The 22,529-nt window shown below is 41.3% G+C and overlaps 1 long non-coding RNA gene across 1 annotated transcript; it reads right to left on the reverse strand.

Annotated features, from left to right (window-relative positions):
- Positions 1 to 1,837: 1,837 nt before the first annotated feature.
- LOC142014102 (uncharacterized) lies at positions 1,838 to 20,832 on the reverse strand. The gene is made up of 3 exons (XR_012645862.1): positions 20,719 to 20,832; positions 3,683 to 3,744; positions 1,838 to 2,025 (listed from the first exon to the last, which is right to left on the reverse strand). It is a non-coding gene; the product is annotated as an uncharacterized LOC142014102 (long non-coding RNA).
- Positions 20,833 to 22,529: the final 1,697 nt, after the last annotated feature.

The raw sequence follows: 22,529 nt of genomic DNA on the forward strand, positions 1-22,529 counted from the left end.
AGACGATCCCCACCTCCCCTCCCACCTCCACCATAATACACACTACGAACACACACACAATTAGATGAAAACTGACCTCCCCGACCCTAGAAAGTTTCCATTTAGGCCACCCCCACTCTCAAAAAGAAAACCCACCACCACTGCCAACAAAATTAACATCAAAAGAAAAACACATGAAAAAGCTGCATTCTAGCATTAGTACACCTTTTCATATGTCATAAATAAATATCATCCCCCCCATATGGTTAAAGCCTAGTCTAGTCTGGCTAATTTGTTATATGCTTCCTGACAAAAGTGGGCCTGAAAGAGGGCTTGAAGGAGGAGAGGGTAGTAATCTTGTGGATCAGTTCAACGAGGACATTCCAATTTTAAGTGTTGGATGCAATTTTTCCAATTATGTCTTACAAGAACAAACAAACAGTCATATGTCTGATGTATTAGTGAGAATGTATGACACCGTCAAAAGCATACCTTTATCACTTAGCCCACATCCCAAGTGACACCTCTTCCCCTACGAAAGTATGGATTTAAAAAAAAAAAAGACAGCAAAATGCCAGTAGAAAGAGAGGATCTCCAACAGCCATGCAAAAGCAAAGCTTGTCTAATGCTAGCCCTTCGCTTTGGAAACTCAGTTCTTCATCTTGTCACTGCTCAGATTCAAGTACTTCATAGTTATAGCTTAAAAGCCCAAAATGGATTAGTTTATCATGGTATAACATCATGACATTAGTACCTGGGTTCATGCCTAAGGGCGATAAGCTCCGTGTGCTTTGAAGTAACTAAAGGAAGCTTTTATTTTTAAATTTCCACCTATTCACTGCAATACATCACACAATCAGTTTTAATATATTTAGGGTTAAGTGCACTCTTGTAATTTAGAATTAAATGATTTTTATTAAGCACTTTTACTGAATATCTACATGGTCTACAACTCCACTGATTAGGAGACATAGGGACTGGTAAAACAGCAGCCACTGTGAATTAGAGAAGCTTTGGAGAAATGCATTTTGTCTATGGCTTAGTGTATGTGCAGTATTTCAAAAGCATTTCTGAACAAAAGAACAAATTATACGAAAACTAGTCTCAGGGGTAGCTGTGTTAGTCCGGAGCACTGCAAAAAAGAAGCAGTCCTCTTGCACCTTAAAGACTAACAAATGTATTTTTTAGGTAGTGAGCTTTCATGGGTAAGACCCACTTCTTCAGATTTTTAAATATGAAAACTGACGCCTAAATTAAATTTTACTGTCTTTCAACAGGTCCAAGGCACATCCCTACACACAATTAAAACCCCGAAGGGATGAGACTTCTCAAGCAAAAGAAATATTGATTGTTCTGTGGTGCTTAAACCTTAAATGAAAGTTCCAGCTAGAAAGTTTCCAGTGTGGAATTAGAAGCAGAATAGCATTGGTACCCAAAATGTTGTAGGAACGTATGTGGGGGTTGGGGAGAGTGAAATGAGAAAGTTGCGGTGACGTGATCTGACTATGGTCCCAGAAATGAGGAACTCCCAAGTCCTAGTCTGAGCACTGACACTGATTACCTCTGTGGTCTTGGATTAGTAACTTACACATGTAGCTCTGTCTTCAATGCTACATAGAGTACACTGCCCCTCTGAAAATCAGGCTACTAAAACCATTGCCACAATTTTCCCCATCTATAAAACGAGAACAATACTTATTTCCTTATTTACCTCACAGAGCTGTTATGAAGATTAATTAGATAATGACAGCAAAGCATTTTGAACTTGAAAAGTGCCAAGAATGGTTAGATTGAGACTATTCTTTATTGCCGTCGCAAATAAAGAGCAGGGTAAGGAAAGTAGAGGTGGGAAATAAAGGGCAATAATGGCTGCTTTTATTTGCGCATAGGGTAGTGAATAATCTTAGCAAGAAGAAGCCAATCTTGTGAAAAAGCTATCTTCTGTAATGGTGCTAAGGTTATTGACAGGTCTGGCTATAAGTGCAGGTTCCATTAGATACATCAGCCTCAATGTATTCCCGGCAGATCTCCCTGATGATTGCCCTCCTGCAGAGGTAGAGATAAGACAAACTATGATTGAAGGAAAAATGTAAACAGTTAAAAGAGAAATACAAGTTAACCATCATTCTCTCACCAGGGCAAAGAATAAGGATTGTCACACCTGTGAAGCAATAATAATGTCAAATGTTGCAGTAGATATGTGATTGTAGTGCAAATACCGTTTAGAACTAGAGTTGAAGGATTTATGTTGTTTAGTATTTTTCATATGTATATTCAGTGAAGTGCACTTCTCCAGTCTGGGCCAGTGCACAGTACTGACAGACAGAAAGTTTTACATGAGTTGTGGGGCAATTTGAGACAGTTTGTGCTTTCTGCAGGTCTCTTGTAAAAGTCACTGAGTAAGTGGTGACTCTTTATTTCAAGGTTGTGGTAAGAATTGTGCAACTGGCAGTTTTCTAGTTTAGTTTATACTGTGCCCATCACTGTAACAAAATGCATTACATGATACAGTTTAATAGATTTCTGTTCCATATTGTGAAAGAAGCCAAATGATGTATTCAGAAATTTCAGTAGTAAATTAAATATTTTTTATTTCATTGTAAGCAGGGAGGATGATAAGCAGCAACCACACAAGGAACATAACTTGAAAATCTACAGGACCATGTAACATGTATCCAACAGTTTCCAAAAATTTAGCCAATGAGTTTTTTTAGACCATGGCAACTGAAAGTCTGAAAATTCTAGAGAACTGCGAAAATGAAATAATTTTATTCCATATTTAAACAGATAAATGAGATGATACATGTAATTATACCCTGGCATCAACCCTGAACAAAACTATAAAAAGACTGATAGGGCCTGGAGAGAATTACAGTGTTAACAGGGTTTTATGGAAAATAAATATTGTCAAGCAAACCTGATTTCATTTTTGATTATATTAGAAGTTTGGTAAATAAAAGTAACTGTATAGATATAACATACTTAGAATTTTATAAGGTACTCAACTTAGTACCACAACATGTGGATTTAAAAATTAGCAATATATATATTTAAACAAAATCAACATTGCGCATTTTAATTGTATTAACAGATGCCAAAAAGTAATTGTAATAGAGGGAAGCATCACTGCCTATGAGACGGGGTTTCCACAGGATTTCTTTTCTTTAACTTTATCAGAGCTCTAGAATATAAAATTATCGGCAGTAAAGTTTGCAAATGTTAGCCAGATTGTTGGAGTAATACATAATAATGAAAGAATAATAAATGATTATATTGAATAATCAGGATCGTCTCACAAACACATTTTAATGCAGTCAAATGCAAGCTCAGACATCTAAAAACAAAGAACATAGGTCACACTTGTCAGATTGGAGACTGTACTCTGGAAGGTAGTAACTTTAAAGGACTTAGAGTTTATGATGGATAGCCAACAGAATGTAAGCTTCCAGTGCAATCCAGGGGCTAGGAGAGCTAATACACGTTGGATGTACAAGCAGGGAAAGAGAGGTGGCATTACCTCCACATGTGGCATTAGTGAGACAATTACTGAAATACTGTGCCCAGTTCTGACGTCCATAATTCAACAGGGAGGTTTAAAGACTGGGAAAGGGTCAGGAAAAAAAAAATTAAAAAAGGGTATGACATCTGGAAAACCAGCCTTACAGAGAGAAAGAGACTTAAAAGCAAAATCTATGTATCTTACCCAAGCGAAATCAACTTGATCAAGTGCCATATTTCTGCTGCTTTGTTTTGATGGTCTAATACCTATATGGAGACAAATGGCTTTTTTTGTGGCCTTCAAATCAATTTATCTACTAGATCCCCAGATCGTGAAGCCAGCTGCCATTGGTCTAGCCCCTTGTCTGACCAGCTTGCTCACAGCCCCAAAAGGCTACAACTTCACAGCATCTTGGGATTGCTGTGGCTCAGGGATGCCCCATTTCCCCATGATAGTCCTCTGGCCAATGGGTTGTGAGGTAGGAATAACTACCACAGCTATAAGCAAACAAAGGAGCCCTCTGTGCAGATTCCACAAGGAGATCTTTACACCATTTGGGCACCTCATATCAAATTTGGACCCTAACGATAAATGTTCCAGATGCTACAATCAAACTTGTAAAATCAAAATAGTACAATGATATGCAGAGGTGAGTCACTCCCACTCAACTGTGTGTACAGTACTGTTCAAAATGATTTGGCAGCTTTAAACACTGCAAAGCTTTAACTTAGTCACCAACAAAGAGGCCTGCGATAACATTCTGCATGCAGTGGCAAAGCCTATCTAAATTAAAAGCGTATGCAGCGTGCAGCTCACTTGCCTCATGGCTCTTAGCCAACATTAACTTCTTTAGTTATGACCGATCCCCTCATGCATACTGAAGAATTGCCACATGTAATGCTCAAAAGCTGATTTAAAAGAGTTAGGTTTTTTAGAAATCTTATATTTTATAATGAACAAAAAATAATAAAAGAAAATCATCTGAATGAACAACTAATGTCCTCCTGATAGGAGGATGGTTAGCAATCCTGTAATTAAGTATAAAAATTAAAAATTAACTGAAAGCCCAAACCAGCAATGTAACAGCCAAAAGAAGGCTGGTTAGTGTCATTCTTCTGCACAAAAATAGAAAAAACAATATTATTCAAAAAAGAATGTCCTTCCTTAAAGCTTAAAAGAGCTATCTCCTCCCTTAAAGCTTAAAAACATTTTTATGAAAAAGAAATGCAAAACAAATTAGGTATGGAAACATATTTTAACATTTTGTGTTTTTATAAATTTGTTGTTTTTACAGAAAACTACCAGAAAATAAAATTAAGTAACATTTGACAGTTGTTTTTAAAATGGGAAGAGCACTTTTGTATATTTTGATCACAAATCTGCTTAGTATTTAGGAACGATGATGGAGAGCTGATCCTGATATCATGTGCAGTATCACGTGATTTCTCTGAACACTATTCGAGACAAAACTGTCCAAACCGACTCTGTTTCAGCATGAGTCACATAACTACTATACTGTTATGAATGCATTATAACTATTACTATACCTACAATTTCAATACAATTATAATATCTTAGTATTTTTGACATACATCTATCCCTCGATTTACAAACTTTCAATTTATGAATTTTTGCTACAATGTAAATTTATACCTATTTTTCAATTTATGAACATATTTTTGCTACAAAGAAGAACCAACCTTCACCTGAGCATCTGATTCATAAGTAACGAATGCAGAGGAATACAGCAGTATGCAGTGTGAAGCTGACTCATTTGTCTCAGCAGCCCAGCCCTTCCCAGTTGGTCTGTGTGTTTTGTTGTGTTCATGTCATCTTGACTATGAGTGATATTAATCTTCAAATATCTTTGTTATTTGTGATTATCATGGGTTCTAGATGTAAAAAATTTTCTTCAGGAGCTGCCACTACGGCCAAGAAACCAAGGAAAGCAATATTCGTGGGTCCCAAACTTCAAGTTATTAAAAGAATTGAAGAGGGCCAGCAATCAAAGGACATATCTTTGGCAATGGAGTTGGAGGCATTGACAGTGCATATGATCTTCGTGCGGAAAGATAAAAGAAATGGCAGAAACGTATGTTGGTGGAGCTAAAAGTTGCATCAAATAACAAAGGCCAGGGATGCAATAATGGATAAACATGAAAGCCTTAATACATTGGATCGACAGCCATTATGAATGCAACATGCTTTGGAGCTTCCTCATCATAAGGGAGAAAGCCCTGTCTTTGTTTGAGGACCTGAAGAAGAAAGTAGAGGAAGAGACACAAACTGAGGCCACCCAAGTAACATTCAAAGCAAGTCAGGGTTGGTTTGAGTGCTTTTAAGTGTGTCCACATTATCATAGTCTGCGTGTTACAGGCAAAGCAGCATCTGCTGATATTCTGGCAGCAAACCTTTTCCCAGCCGCATTGCAATGAATAATTGATGAAAGTGGATATTCTTCAAAACAAATCTCTGATTTTGATGAAATGGGGCTTTTCTGGAAAAGAACGCCTTCTCAAATCTTTATTTCAAGGGATAAAAAAAAAAGCAACAGGTTTCAAGGCCTCAAAAGATAGACTGACATTACTTCTTGATAGAAATTTGGAAGGAGACATGAAAATGAAGTCTCTCCTTGTTTACCCTTAGGATAATGAGGGCGCTTAAATAAGGCATCATTACCTGTGGTCTGGCATTCTAATCAAAAGGCATGGGTGATAAAGCAGGTTTTTGCTGATTATGTAACAAGCTACATTTCATCATTCATCTCTAAATATTGTGCTGAAAATAATCTGGATAATAAATGTCTGCTGATCCTTGATAATGCTCCTGGTCACGCTATCAATGTAGAAGACTATGACGATTAACATTTGAGTGATTTTTTTTTGCCCCCGAATACCACTTCCATCCTTCAGCCAATTGATCAAGGTGTCATTGCTGCATTTAAAGCCTACCATCTGCAACTGGTGAGGCGGTATCTTGTATCTATGTCAGACAGAGAAGATAAACCAACAAATTAAGCAGTTGTGGAAGAATTACAATGTTCAGATGGGTATATCACAACTGCATGGAATAAAATTATTCAAAGTATCCTGAACGGTGTTTGGAAAAAGCTGTTGCCAAAATACATTCAGGATTTCTGTGGTTCTGTAGGTGAAGTGAAAGAAAAGCCCAAGAAGAACCCAGAGAGCATGGTGTTGGCTTTGCTGTCAGAAACACCCTTCTACAAATGGTGGAATTAGTCATGGGCGGATCAGAAAGACTTCTTCGGATCACGCTTCAAACTTGTGCCGGTCCCGTCCACCTGATCAGCGCTTATGCTCCAACCCTGTAAAAGACAAGTTCTATGACGTGCGTAGTGCTGCTGTAGCGCAAATACCTGCTCGTGAACAACTGTACATCTTGGGTGACTTCAATGCAAGAGTTGGAGCTGATTGTGCCTCATGGCCTTCCTGCTTAGGACACTTCGGTGTGGGAAAAATGAATGACAATGGACAGCGTCTCCTTGAACTGTGCACGTACCACAATCTGTGCATCACAATCCACCCAGAACAAGATGGCACCTCTGAAATCCAAATCTGGTGAAGTCATCGTTGACAAGGTCAAAGAGATGGAGCGCTGGGTTGAGCACTACTCTGAGCTGTACTCACGCGAGAACGTTGTGGTTGACGCAGCCCTCGATGCCGTCGAGCTCCTACCAGTAATGCACGAACTGGATCAGGAACCGACTGTGGATGAACTGAAGAGAGCCATCGACAGCATTGCAGCAGGAAAGGCCCCTGGCCAGGATGGCATACCACCAGAGGTAATCGAGTGTGCCGCGGATACACTCCTGGAACCCCTATGTGAGCTACTGTGCCTGTGCTGGAAAGAGGGTGAGGTTCCACAGGATATGCACGACGCTAACATTGTAACGTTGTATAAGAACAAAGGAGACAGGAGCGACTGCAACAACTACCATGGAATCTCCCTCCTAAGCATCACTGGTAAACTGTTCGCTCGCGTCATCCTTGCCAGACTCCAGAAGATTGCTGAGAGGGTGTACCCCGAATCGCAGTGTGGATTCTGCACAGAGAGGTCTACCGTTGACATGGTCTTCTCTCTAAGGCAGCTGTTGGAGAAGTGCAGGGAGCAGAGGAAGCCACTCTACATAGCCTTCATCGACCTGACCAAGGCCTTTGACTTGGTCAGCAGGGATGGTCTGTTCAAACTGCTCCACAAGATAGGCTGTCCTCCACAGTTACTCAAGATGATCCAGTCTTTCCACGAAGACATGAGAGGAACCGTCCAATATGACGGTGCATTATCGGATGCTTTCAGAATCAGGAGCGGTGTCAAACAAGGATGCGTGCTTGCTCCGACGTTGTTCGGGATCTTCTTCGCACTCCTGAAGCATGCCTTTGGATCTTCAACAGGGTGCATCTTGCTGCACACAAGATCTGATGGGAAACTAAGTCTAAGGTGCGGGAAGTCCTCATCAGAGACATGCTGGTCGCAGACGATGCTGCTGTAGTGTCTCACGCAGAAGACCAACTTCAAAAACTGCTGGATCAGTTCTCCAAAGTGTGCAAGGACTTTGGGCTTAGCATCAGCCTAAAGAAGACAAACGTACTCAGTCAGGATGTTGCTGAATCCCCATCAATCAGCATTGACAACTATATGTTAGAGGTCGTCCACGAGTTTGTTTACCTCGGGTCCACCATCACTGACACCCTGTCGTTGGACACTGAGCTAAATAGGAAGATCGGAAAAGCGGCCACAACTCTGTCCAGACTCAGCAAGAGAGTGTGGAATAACAACAAGCTGTACACTCACACCAAAATGCAAGTCTACAGAGCCTGCATCCTCAGCACCCTCCTTTATGGCAGTGAGACTTGGACCCTGTATGCCCGCCAGGAAAAGAGGCTGAACATCTTCCACTTGCGCTGCCTCAGGTGCATCCTTGGAATATCATGGAAGGACAGAGTGACCAACACCGCCATCCTCGAGCAAGCTGGAATCCCACCCATGCACACCCTCCTCAGGCAGCGTCAGCTCCGCTGGCTTGGCCACATCCACAGGATGAATGATGGAAGGATTCCAAAAGACATCCTGTATGGTGAGCTAGCCTCTGGCAAAAGACCTCCCGGACGCCCCCAGTTGCGCTACAAAGATGTCTGCAAGAGAGACCTCAGAGAGGTAGACATTGAGCTGGACAACTGAGAAGAACTAGCAGATGACCGCAGCAGATGGAGGCAGGGATTGCACAAAGGCCTTCAGAAGGGCGAGATGAGGATCAGACAGCTAGCAGAGGAGAAGCGAGCGCACAGAAAGCACACTAAGGACTTGCCAGACACCCACCACATCTGCAAGAGATGCAGCAAGGACTGTCACTCTCATGTGGGTCTTCATAGTCACAGTAGACGCTGTAAATGAAGTCCTCAATTGAAACTATAAAGGGCGCGATCCATAGTCTATGCAGACTGAAGGATGCCTACTGCCTACTCTATCATGCAACTGGCAACTCAAGCAGGATTCAATGAGGTAGATACAGATGATAGTCAAGACCTGTTATTGTCACACATTGAAGAATTGACTAACGAAGAATAAATTCAGGTGGATGCAGAGAGGTTATTAGAAAAGGAGGAGGAATTGGATGAACCACAAAAAATGCTGGACACTAAAAGACTCTCAAAATTCTTCAGTGCATTGGAGACAACTATACAAATTCTTGATGACAATGACCCAAACTTATAACAGAGTTCAGCATACAAAGGACAAATTCATGAAGCCGTTTGATGAGATCAGGAGTTGTGCAATAGGAAAAAGAAGGCTGCAGTACAAATGTTCATTCTATCATTTTTCCCAACCTCAACTGCATCACCTCCTCCTAAACCCTCATCACCATCAACTGATCCTCAACCTTCAACCTCAAAAGCTGAAGATAAAACCCCAATTAAGGAGGCTGAAGTCACTGCATAGCCATTTCCAATGATGATGCAGATGATCCCATGGAATTCTTGTCAACACCACCTGCTCTACCACTATCAAAGAACTGACTCGTGGTAATAAATGTCATAAAAAAGCAATAATGTAGCACTGTTCTTATTTTTTGATGATATAGTACACTTATCCCTCATTTAATGAGTACTTTACTTATGAGCACTTGCTAAAACGAGGGACGTACATACATAAACATTTGTTCACTAAAAGAGTAAACTTCCCCTGCTTATATGAGCCAGCCGTGGGGTCCCTGGCCGGGCATGGGGAGACCCACAGCCCTGTGACTGGCTCTGCTCCAGCTCGGGGTCCCTGGCCAGGGTGTGGGGAGACCCACAGCCCCATGGCTGAAGTGGGGCCAGCTGCAGGTCCCTGGCTGTGGGTGGGGAGACCTGCAGCCCCAGCCGGCCTGCTCCCAACACCCCCAACCCACAACTCCCAGTGCACCCTCCGCCCCATCTGCTCCCAACATCTGCCCAGGCCCAGTCCCAAACCCTCTGGCCCACTGCACCCTGCACAGGTACCGCTGCTGCAGCTCCAGGAACCAGCCTCCACCTCCCACACCGGAGCCGCCACCAGGTTTTAACCCTCCCTCCCACTCATGGCCCCAAACTGCCCCCAGCTTTTAACCTTTTCCAACCCACTCCCCACCCAAGGTTCACCTACTTTTCAAAAGCAGCGCTGCACGCTGCCACTCCTTCCCCCAATTAGGAGCACTAGGAACCAATCAGAGACTTTAACGCGTATTTAATGGTAATTTAGTGTCCCTCTTATGAGTTTTTGCCTACGAACAGAAAGTTGGGAACCAATTGTGCTCATATAGTAAAGGATGAGTGTAGTGTAACATCAGTGGGAAAAACATTGGGTGTTTTTTTTTGGGAGAGTCAGGAACCAGTGAGAATTTCTTACACTGAAATTAATAGGAACTTCATATTTGATTTACGAATTTTCACCGTACAAATAGTTTTTATGGAACAAATTCCATTAGTAAATTAAGAGATAGGTGTGTGCATAATTCCACATTTAATATTTTAGAAGGAAAAATATCACAAGCATCAAAATGTTTTCACGGAACACCTGTTCATATCATGTGGAATACCAGTGTTCCACAGAACACAGTTCGGGAAACACTGATATAGACTAAACTCTGAGGCACAAGATCCTATATCTCTTCCCAAACTTTTAGAATGATTACAAAACTCTAGATATTTTTATCCATATAAATGTCCTCCTAGCCTTCTGTAAATCCTGCTAAATTCTTTGCCCCAGCATTATTTGATGACAACGAGTTCTGCAGTCTAATTACACAGTGTGTGAAAGTATTTCCCTTTATCAGTCCTGGATTTACTGCCTTTCAATATAATTAAATATCCCTCGTTCTTGTATTATGAGATGAGAACAGAAGCTCCCCATTAATCTTCCATATCATTCATTATTTTTGCACATGTTCCCTCTTATTCATCTACTCTCTCAATTCCCAGTTTTTTCAATTTTTCTTCATATGAGAATTTTTCCATGCCCCTAATCTAAAATACTGAGGGCCCGGTTTAATCGGTGCATTAGAGGCCAGAGGTGAAAATGCTGAATAAAAATGAACTATGGACTTGATAGAGTTTCCAGAAAAGAGCACATACTCTGTTCATTGCAGAATAGATACATTACAAGCAGAAGGAGTGCAAGCATCTCTGCACTCAATGTGCCTCATCTATTCTGGAGATGCTCTCTCCATATGGCAGAAGGTAGATCCTTCTCCATACTCGAACACTGGTCTCACCATTGAGCATGTCCACAAGAGCTCAAAATGCAGTTGCGTTTTTCAGAAGGTGGACAGCTAGCCATCTTATTTCATGTAGACCTGAATAACTGCAATCAGATGCTATTATTTCAATCATCATTACATTTATTGATATGGGGCAAGAGGTATCAGTTGCCCCCCAAAAATCTTAATTGCCCTCCCAACTTTTCATAAGTCTATATGCCCCATAATGTCACCTGACTTTGAAGGATACAATACAATCACATATAATGCTCTAAATGCCGAGACAAGTAGGCCTACATTCTCCCCTGAAATTTCTTGAAATGACATCCCTGGCTGGATCTATGCTGGTAATGATTCCCTAAGCGAGGGTCTGCTAGATAAAAATACAAATAAAAAGACACAGAGCACAGCTGCACTGTGGCCAGTGCTTAAATTCTTAGAGAGCATTTCTCAGTACATCCTCAACATACTATAAGAACTTCAGGTGTAGAAGGGGTGTGTGTTTGAAAATATTTACTGGAGTTTTGCTCTGGACAGTTCTGGCTGACTTTACATACCCACTGTGGACACGTTTCTTACCACATGCCCTACAGCAGGGATTGCCTTGTGGTAGCTATGCCAACTCAGTGACAAATGAGAATTCCTCAGCTCGGATCAGGAGTACTCACCTGAGATTTCTGGCCAGTTTACAGCTCCTGTGCACCTCCAAAGCAAAGGGACATGATTGTGACAGAGAATCCGTTCTTTTAAGTCCAGTTGTCTTTTTTCCTTTATTTTTTAAAGACTAAAATCCCCAAAAGGCCCAGTCTTGCAATCCTTGCTTAACTTTACTCAGCTATCCCACTTAACTGAGTATTCCCTGCACAAGGATCCATAATTACAATTACTTTCTTTGCAACACCTTTAAAACCTAACAATTAAACTCAACCTGAGGGAAACGATTGAAATGATACTTCCCTATCAAATGTACTTAGTCTATAACAACAATACTCATTATTAGTTACATAAACTATTTCTAATTAAAAAAAAAAACCACCATGGGCCAATTCTACTCACACTTAGGTTAATGAGTATTCATTTTAAAATGTGGTTCAGAATGACTGTTTACTTCTATTTCAGATAACATGGTTTTGTACTACCATGTATTTCAAAACTTCAGCAAAGAAAATGTAATCCTCATTAGTGAAGGTAATTAATGGTTATTTTATCAAATTATTGCACAGCAAATGGTTCTTTCCATACAATAGCATTCCTAATTGGACATCCTGAAGAGGACCATGTTCATTTTGTGCCTAAAAAGTTTCCCACTGTGCATGATATTCTTAATACTGTCTGAGAGAGTCAATGATAACAATAAAAATCTCAACAAGAAAATGAATAATGCTTCAGTAATCATTACAAAAGACTCAATAATTTATGTTTAGGATGAGTCATCTCATTAGGGTTAGTGAAACACAACCTTATCACCATTTTCATAATATTGAGATTATAGTGGTGTAGGTCTTTGACAGTACTAAACAACAGTGAGCAAATACATGTTAATATCAATTGACTCACACAGAACACTGGGTCCAAATTCAGTTACGGAGTTACGGTCCTCTTTCACAAATGGAATTTGGTCTAAAATGTTTGAACTTTCAGGAGACTTTTGGATTCAAAGTTGTAACATATCTATTTTTTTTCAAAATTGTGTTCTTTTTTCATTTTTATTGGGATTCTACAAGGAAGACAAAAAGAAGGACTGAAGTTTTACATTACATTTGCTGTGTGACTTTAAATATGCGTATAATTACAGAAAGAATATCAATCTTCCTCCGGAAATACTACATCCTTAATAATCATTACACTGTTGCTGTCTAAATTACTGACCTCTAATGAAAACTTAATTCTTTAATGCTTGTAACCTGTTGTTAGTAGTATGTACACAAATGATTTATAAAGGTCAGCTTTCATCTTATTCACTATATTTACTTTATATTCACAGCAAATCTGTTTCTCTGACACATGAACCTCAGTAATACCAATCTTAAAGGGAGCATTCAAACAATACAGGTTGAACCTCTCTCGTGGGGCACTCTTGGGATCTGACCGATGCCGGACATGAGAATTTACCGGACTACAGGAGATCAATATTTTCTAGCACATTACCAACCCTTCCAAAGCTAAGTGGCTCTTAGAAGACATTTAGGGGTAAATTACAGCTAAATAACAACACAGATCATGGACAGCCAGAACTGGTGGCTGTAAACAAACTGTATGGGACCACAGGAAACTCGGCCACACTCATGTAAAATGGTGCTGGATTATGAAGTATGCTGAATGAGAGTTCTGGATTAGAGGTTCATCCTGTATTTGATTTAGACCACTGTAGATGTACAATGAAGTGACTGAGGAATGTGCACAGGTGTGGGATTTGATTTTAGCTCCTGCACCAGCTTCTGTCTGCACCTTCAGATTAGTCACTTAAGACAAAGCCTTCCATTTTGATTACCTACATATGCTCAGCACATCTGAAAAATCAGCTCACATTTCAGTTCCTAAACCAATCTGAATTTAGGGGCCTATTGTACCACTGAAATTTGAAAATCTTATGATTAGCCTGTCTGTTTCCCAGTTTGTAACTGGGAATTAAAATCCTTAACTACCTCGATAGCATTCATGTTTGTAAAGCACTATGAGGATGAAAAGTACAATATAAATGTCTAAACATGATATAATTCCATACAAATTAAATGAAACCCAACACTTTTGCTAAAAGGTTTTAGATTTCAGAAAGTGAAATGCTGAAGGTAGGTTGTATAAATCATCAAAAACAATGGTTTTGAAAAGATTATTTATAAAACCCATTCAACAGTGGTTGAGCAGTTGCTAAAATGTGACCATTATTCATCATACTGGTCATCATAGTCTCACCATTGCTCTGAGCTACCTCACCTATTGGTTTGTTGAATCCATCTTTTATCTTCCATAGCTAGATTGTAAGCTTTCTTGGTTCAACACCATTTTACTGTGAATTGTTTATACAGGGCCTAACACAATGGGGCCAAATTTCCTAAGTGGGCTCACTAGGTGCTACCCCTGAACAAACAAACAATAATAAGACTAATTAATCATTCTTTAAAAGCAAACACCACTCAATTGTACAGTAGTAGGCCATTGGTGAACTGATTACTATGATGATGAGAGAACCCCTCATGTCGGTATAATGTCTACATTTGAAACGCTAAAGCAGCAGTACTTCAGTGTAGACACTACCTATGGTAACTGGATTGTCCCATCATTGTAGGTAAAGTCAACAAAGGAATTTTTCTGTTGACCTAACTGTCTACATGGGGACTTAAGTTGGCTTAATTATGTGGCTCCTGGTGGTGGGATGGATTTTTCACATCACTGAGTGACACAGTTGGGTTAATCTTTTTTTTTTTTTTTCCTGCAAACTAATCCTTGGCCTCCAGCCTTGCACTTCAAGACACACTTGTGGCATGTATAAATGCACATCTTGTCACGCCATATTGCTTCATGTATACATAATAGCTTACTTACCTGTTTTCATTGCCTTTCATTTTAGTTTAGAAAACATTTAATAAGCTAATGTCATAATCAAAAGATGGGATATGTAGATCATTTTTATTTTTAAACTGTTTTCTTTTTAAAATCTTTTCTGTAGGGATTTTTCTTTTAGTTAACACATGCTTAACATCAAGTACTTAATTTATTCCCGCCACCCCCAATTATTTTTAAGTGCATGTACTATAAAGGATCCACATGCAGACAGATAAAAAATTCAAGTGTTCCACTATAACATTTCACTCAGTAACTATGTCTCATCTGAGATATAACTAACAGATTCTGTACTGTAGAAGGAGCACTAACAATGCCACAATGATATGATATAGTAAGATTGCAATGACATAATAAGAATGGAACTGTATAGGGTATGGCTGGTCACCTATAGTCAAGCTTTTTCTATTTTCTTCAGCAACATTACAGAAGATCCCGCAGACAATTTTATAAAGTCACACCATTCAGGAAAGACCTGATGGCTGGAAAGTGGCCAACACAATGTCATTGTTTAAGATAGGATCTCGGAACACTTCAGGAAATTACAGGCCATTTAGTTTTGATTCCTTAAAGGGGATGGGGGCAAGTCTTAAAAAGCATTTTAGGAGATTAAATGGAGAACATTTAGAAAAGCACAGCTTGATGAAGGACAGCCAATGCAGCCTCAGGAATGAAAGGTCATGCTTCACTGACTTCTGGATTTCTTTGCAAAGCTAGAGAACAAGGGAAACAAATGCATGCAGTAGACCTATTACCTTATATTTTCCAGAGAGTATTAGACAGAGTTTTAAGTGTAAGATTAATATATCTGTATTATGTGGAATTGAGTAAAAAAAGAGTTATCCTAACAGGTATAATTTGTTGTTCTGCAACAAAGATGAATAGAGCAGCATAGATCTCAGTAAGAGGCTTCATCTTTTAATTCTACATTTACCTGGTGATAGTGATATGGAACTGTGGATTTCGAAGTTACATGTGACGTTGAATCTCTTATTCTGCAAAGCAGTTAAGCTACGTGTGTAACCTTCAGCTCAAGTAGTCGAGTTTCAGTCAATGGGCCAAGGGGCATGTTTTAGTAGTTGGATAATGGCAAGTGTATTCAACATCTTGCAGGATGAGACCCTCAGTGAGGAAGAATGTAATCAGATTTTAAAAGATGGCTGGAACTGCTTGGTCTAAGAGATGGTCAGCTTAACTTGACTCATCAACTTAGACTCATGAATATGGGACGGAAGGAACTAGGTGATGAAAGAAACATTGTCTGGCAAAAGGAACAAAAATGTAACACGTTCATCAAGAGAAAAATTTCACAATTACAGGACAGTTTAACTCTTTTCCCTTCTGAGACACCTAAACCATGCAACTTAGGATGGGAAGATGAAAAGAGAACAACTGTTCATTCATTTGGCACAAAGTCAAGATGCTGGGATTTAAATAAATACACTAAAGGACGTGAAGGGAAGAAATTTGTTAATTGTCTATACACCAAAGCTAGGAGCCTGAGTAATAAACAAGAAAAATTTGAATTGCTCATGTGTGAGTATAAATTTGGCCCAGTCAGTATTACTGAAACCTGGTGGGAAGATTTACATGACTGAAATGTTCAAACCACTAATGATAACATATTTAAGAAAGAAAAGTTTCACTGTGAAAAATTATATCTGTTTTGGAGTCAGATAACTCAGAAGGAAATTATCCTTAATGATTATGGATCTGTTTTCAAACAGACAAAACACAAACTGGGGTATTAACTGAGGTTGGCTGTAGACCAAAGGTCAGCAACCCCTGGCAAGTGTGCCAAGACTGGCACATGAACCAATTTTCATCAGCACACAAGGTGGAAACTCAGCCCTGCCCCTCCTCCCCCATGCAGCCAGGAGATTGCTCAAAGCCATACCATCTGTGATTTAACACAAGACCAGTAAATGTTACCAACCAGCACCTGAACAGTAAAGCCTGCATCTTAATGTAGTTTTTAATGGAGCTATTATAAGTAGGACTATTAATGACTTTAAAGATATCATCACTCAGACTATACATAGAGGTCAAAAGGTCAAATTTCATCACTCTGCCTCAGAAAGGTTGCTGACCTCTGCTACAGACCATCAAATCACACCAGAGAACATGACCCATTCCTGAAGCATCAAGTTAAAATACATAAAAACCCGTATTATCTAGTATGGGTAATACACTGTGAGGCTGACAGCCATCGCAGGCCCTGAGGTACGGTGGGAGGAAGTCAAAGCTCTGTACCCTGGAAGGGGCTGGGCCATGAGTGGAAGTGGCAGGGCCTAAGGCTGTCAGCCCTTAGCATTGCTTGGATGTCATCACTGACCTCTTCCCTGCTCCCTCTGCCCCAGCTACATGCAGTGGTGGAGCAGCGCAGCCACAGCATCTCAAAGAGGCCTGGAGCTTAGGCTACTACCACAGCCAAAGTTCTGGACCCCTTTGAAACATTGGACTCCTGTGCAAGTGGCCCCCTTTGCCCTCCCCTATCAGCAGGCCTACGGTCAGTACGAAAATGTCCTGAGAATTTCTAACAATTATAGAAGACAACTTTCTAACTCAAGACATGTTGCATCTGACACAAGAAAATTCTATATTAGAATCACCAAATCTTTTCATGTTTCTAGGTTCTATGGTCTTTTTATTGAAAATCCTGTTTGTGCTTGAGCACAAAAATTCCTTGTGTGTGTTTGTATGGTTCTGACAGTACAAGGATTACAGAACTAAAAATTGGTGGTACCTTAGACATGAGTGATCCTGATTTGATAACAGGTGTTATGTGCAAAAAGACTAAAGCTAAACCCAGGTTTTGTGTGTGTGTGTGTGTGTGTGTGTATATATATATATATATATACACACATATATATAGTTGGCACTTTTAAAAAAGAACTAGCTTTACAAAAAGTTGAAAACAGGGTACGAGCTAAATCAGATAGAAGAAAAATGTGAATAACTGGGAACTGTTTAAGAACTGCCCCCAAATCCACACTTATAATTGAGAAGGAGACCACTGTTTACAAAAACAACTTGTTGTAAAGGAATATAAACCACTGCAATAATCACACAGATCAAAGCACTCTGCACCATAGAGGTAAGTGCCACACCCTGCACCCCAAACCTCTTTCCCCCACCCCCACCCCCACCCCTGCCCCTCTTACTCCATCCCCCTATCTCCATTGCTTGCTCTCTCCTACCCTCAATTATGTTCACCAGGCTGGGGCAAGGGGTTGGAAGGGAGTTTGGATGCAGGAGGGGGCTCTGGGCTGAGGCAGAGGGTTGGGATGCAATAAGAAGTGTAGGGTATGGCTAATGGGAGGGAATTAGGATGCAGGAGGAGGACCAGGGCGGGGGACTGGGGTGTGGGAGTTTGAGATGCAGGCCCAGAGCAGGAGCATGGGTGTGGGAAGAAGTTTGGGGTGCAGGGTTTGTGTTTACCTCAGGTGGCTCCTGGTTGGCAGCACAATGGGGCTAAGGCAGGCTCCCTATCTGTACTGCTCTACACTGCACTGTTACCTGCATTGCTCCGAGCAGATGGCACACCCCTACAGCCCCTAGGAGGACCAGGTGATTCTGTGCCCAGCCCCTGCCTATGGGTACCATCCCTGCTGCTCCAATTGGCCGCAGCTCCAATTGGTCACATCTCCTGGCCAATGGGAGCTGTGGAGCTGGTGCTAAGAGTGAGGGAAGCACACAGAGATTCCTCCACCCCCAGGAGCTGCAGGGACATGTCGGTCATGTCTGGGAGCAGCACTGAGTCAGGGCAGGTAGGAAGTCTGCCTCATCCCTGCTGTACTGCCAGACTTCTAGCAGCCTAAAATCCCCAGGTCTGGCTTTAGCTGCCTCCGGGACATAGAGCCTGAGTCCAGGGGACTCCCTGAGAAACCAGGAGGATTAGTAACCCTCGCCCTGCAGTCCCTAAACGCTCCTCCTTTCTCCCAGGAAGTGACAGCTTGGCCACCTGATTCCTCTCAGCTGTAGCACGTCGGGCTAATTAGCCTCCTTTTCAAACTGCATTTTCCTTTACGCTCTGTCACAAGATCCTTTACCTTCTCCTGTGAAAAATGATAGGCCAATCTGTCCCTGTACCTTGAAGGGGTGTAGGGGATGGGGAAGATCCAGGGAACTTTGCTCCTTGCAAACACTGATGCAGTCTGTGGAGGGGACAGGGAATAAGCACTGTAGTAAAATAAGGGTGTGACATAAGCCCATGCATCACAGGCCTGACAACCGGGGTTGTGTGTGTGCGCAAGGGTGGAATTGCCACTGGGCCTGGAGCTCAAGCCACCACCACTGCCAAAGCAGCAGCGGCTGAAGCTCCAAGCCCCTTTGAATTGCCACAGCAGCACTGTTGGTCTGTGAGGGAGGGGGGCCCCAGTGCCACCGTGAGGGCAGTGCTGAGGACTGAATGCTCTAGGTCCCACCCCTTCAGCCGTTGGCCCCGCCCTTCCAGAGCTCGGAGCCAGGCCCCCACCTACTTTTTCCCAGGGCCCACAGTACCTTGTGATGCCACTGGGTGTGAGGCCTAGACAACAATGGTCAGGACTTTGCTAACATAAAGCCCACTGCAGCTGCGAACAAGAGGCAGGCTCCTGCTCACAGAAGTTGGACAGAGCAGGACTGATGTTACAGAAACATTCATGCCTAAGAGGTACTAAGTACAGGCTGTAAACATATTTCAGAAGGGTTGTAACAGAATGCCATGTGAAGAAGTATCTCGGTACCAATACACACTCCACAGATAACAGGAACATACCAAACAAATTCAGGACAGGGTCTAAACTGACAGCATGATTAATAGTGATCAAACCCCCGCATACAAAGCAATTAGTGGTAACTAGGTAACAACAGAGGGTGGTAACCCAGAACATCAGGGGTGCTGTGCAACGTGTTTGTACCTATATATAAAAATGAACCCTTGGGAGCTGCTATCACATTCCTGGTACTGACTGAGGTGAGTCCCTTGTCACAAGCACACATTTTTAGCCTACTTGTAGACATCTGAGCCAGGGAAGCTATTACTGTGCTTTGTTTGCAATAAATCTGGCTGGGCGCCGTCAATCCTTATCTGATTTGGTGGTCTCTCTTGGAGTCTGCTACGTTGGCTACTTGCACAAGAAAACACAACACACAGAGGGGCCAAACATGCAGCCAAACAGTTATCATCATTGATTGAACAGGAGACCGATCAGAACACTACACCAGTGACTTCTGGCAACTACAAGCATTATATAAATATAGGTGCGGATTTAAAATTAGTTTTCAAGGAGTGTTGAAAATCTTGTGAATGCACTGAGTTTATTATATGCATGACAGGTGTTTTTTTTAATAAAGTAGGTTACATATATTAATACACTAATGAGAAAAAACAAGCCCGTGCGTTTTAAACGCTGTTTGGTAGATGAATATTATTGTGTTTTTGGTAGGCAGATATAATTTCTTTACAATGAATTCTGATTTTTAAATGCCTCTCTACGTTAACTATAGCATTTGTGCACCTGAACAGTGCTTGAGTAGGAAAAATAAAAATGCTTGTATTCTACCACTGAATGACCTTGAAAACCATGACACAAATCAGAAAATATACTCTACCTTTATTATAAAACCATTCTCCAAGGAATTATGAAAATTGGTTTTTAAGAACATAATAATTTAACAATCCTTCACTCCCTAGAGTAATCTGGCCTTTGGTGACTTCCTGACCCTCATATGAGCACTACAAGAAAAATTTCTGTATGCATTTCTAATACACAAATTCTTTATTTTCCTCTGAGGTATGTTTAAAAATAACACGATTTAAGAAAACACATGGTGTTACACGACAGAGATAAAATATAATGAAAATGTGTATGTATACTGACATATATATTATATGGCCTTTACTTATCTGAAAATCCTGATTTTTATTTAAAAAAATAAACTAAAGAAGCAATTGCTGTACCTCTATTAAGACAACATCCTTGGCATGGAGCAACAACAGGCTTTGGTGCCTACACGGAAAGTACAGGATTTAGAAAAGGATTCTCAGTCCGTGGTCCAGCTCCACTTGAGGCAGATAGGGTTGACAACCTTCTAGGATTGTCCTGGAAACTCCAGGACAAGGGTCTGCAACTGAAATAGCAAGAAGAGCCATTCTTTCAAATTCAATTACAAAAGCAATCCTTCAAGAGCTGCAATGCATGTGACTACAAGACAGTCCTTAACAAACAACGTCAAACTGTGCTTTTTATCACCCCTATTTTAAGAAGAGCGCGCACATAATGATTTGTACCAGCAGTTGACTGCTGAGTGGCTCCGGCTGCTGCCGCTTAAATAAAAAAATTAAGTTCACTTGGCTCAACGGTGGGCAACTGAATTTAGATTTTTGTTTAAGCGGCAGCAGCCCCTGGAGCCACAAGTAGCTCCTTAAAGAGCCGCATGTTGCCGACCCCAGCCCCAGGAATTCAAGATGCATTTTAGTTAAGGATTATATCATGTGATGAAACCTCCAGGAATATGTCCTACCAAAATTGGCAACCCTAGTGGCAGAAGAGGCAGTGGAGCTTCCTAAGGACCTACTACAGAGTAAATCTTGGTGGGTATAGCTGTCATGATTCTCTGCGAGCTTGATGCTCCTCAGTGCACAAACAACTCCCCTCCAAATTCCCTTGGGGAGAGCAGTTGTTAAGCTGTAAACCTGAAATACAGGGGTCTGCAGTCTGCTTGTGACTTTCACTTCCTCATTCTGCCACAGTTTTTTTTCCTTGATGCACACAAAGCCTACCACAGCCATTCTGAAGGCCACAGGATTTCTGCTTAAAGAAATTCTATTTCTAGACATATAACAGCAGTTCTCAGCCTTTCCAGACTACTGTGTCCTTTTCAGAGTCAAACTTGTCTTTTAAAGACCAAGTTTCACTTCACTTAAAAACTACTTGCTTACAAAATCAGACAAAATTACAAAGGTGTCGCAGCATGCTAGTACTGACAACTTGCTTACTTCCTCATTTTTCCCATGTTATTATGAAATAAACCGATTGGAATATAAACATTATATTTGCACTTCAGTGTGACACTTAAGCCTGTCTTTTTTTCCACCTGAGTCTTCCTTGAAGCTCAAGTCACAGATGGCAGGGCTAAAGCACGTAATTTAGCTTAGTGGAGCCCCAGGCAATGCCCTGCTTACCAGCCCCTACTGCTGGCCTGCATGCCCCCTAACTCTGTCCCATGACCTCCCTCAGGGGTGCAACCCCCCGAGCTGAGAAACACTGATCTAGCTGAGTTGAGTATCCCGTGGAAGACCTCTGCACACACTCAGGGTTCACATACCCCGGTTGAGAAACACTAACATCCAGCATTCAATTCAGTTAGAAATGTCCATTACAGACATGAAAATATTTTTGCCTGTAAAGTTGGGAAGAGCCAGGGGAGACAATGCACTATCACCCATAGCAGCACAGGACACCTCAAAGAGAGGCTCCCATCACAGTCCTGACTTCCCCCCTCCCTACTTCCTCAAGCTACTCAGACACGGTCTCTTCTGGTTCTCCAAGATTCCACCTTTCAGTGAACTGCGCCCTGTACCAACCAGACAAGGTTCCTTCCCTCTCCAGGTTCCACTCCGTACCACACATTTCCTCCAAACATCAACACTCCTCATGCTATACTATACTGGTAAAACTTACTTCTGCCTGAGGTTGCCTGACTGATGCCTGGCCAGGAATCCTCTGGAGAAATCACAGGAATTAGAAGCAACCCTGTTGTGATCTGCTA

The sequence above is a fragment of the Carettochelys insculpta genome, chromosome 6, assembly GCF_033958435.1.
Source record: "Carettochelys insculpta isolate YL-2023 chromosome 6, ASM3395843v1, whole genome shotgun sequence".
Lineage (NCBI taxonomy): Eukaryota > Metazoa > Chordata > Testudines > Carettochelyidae > Carettochelys > Carettochelys insculpta.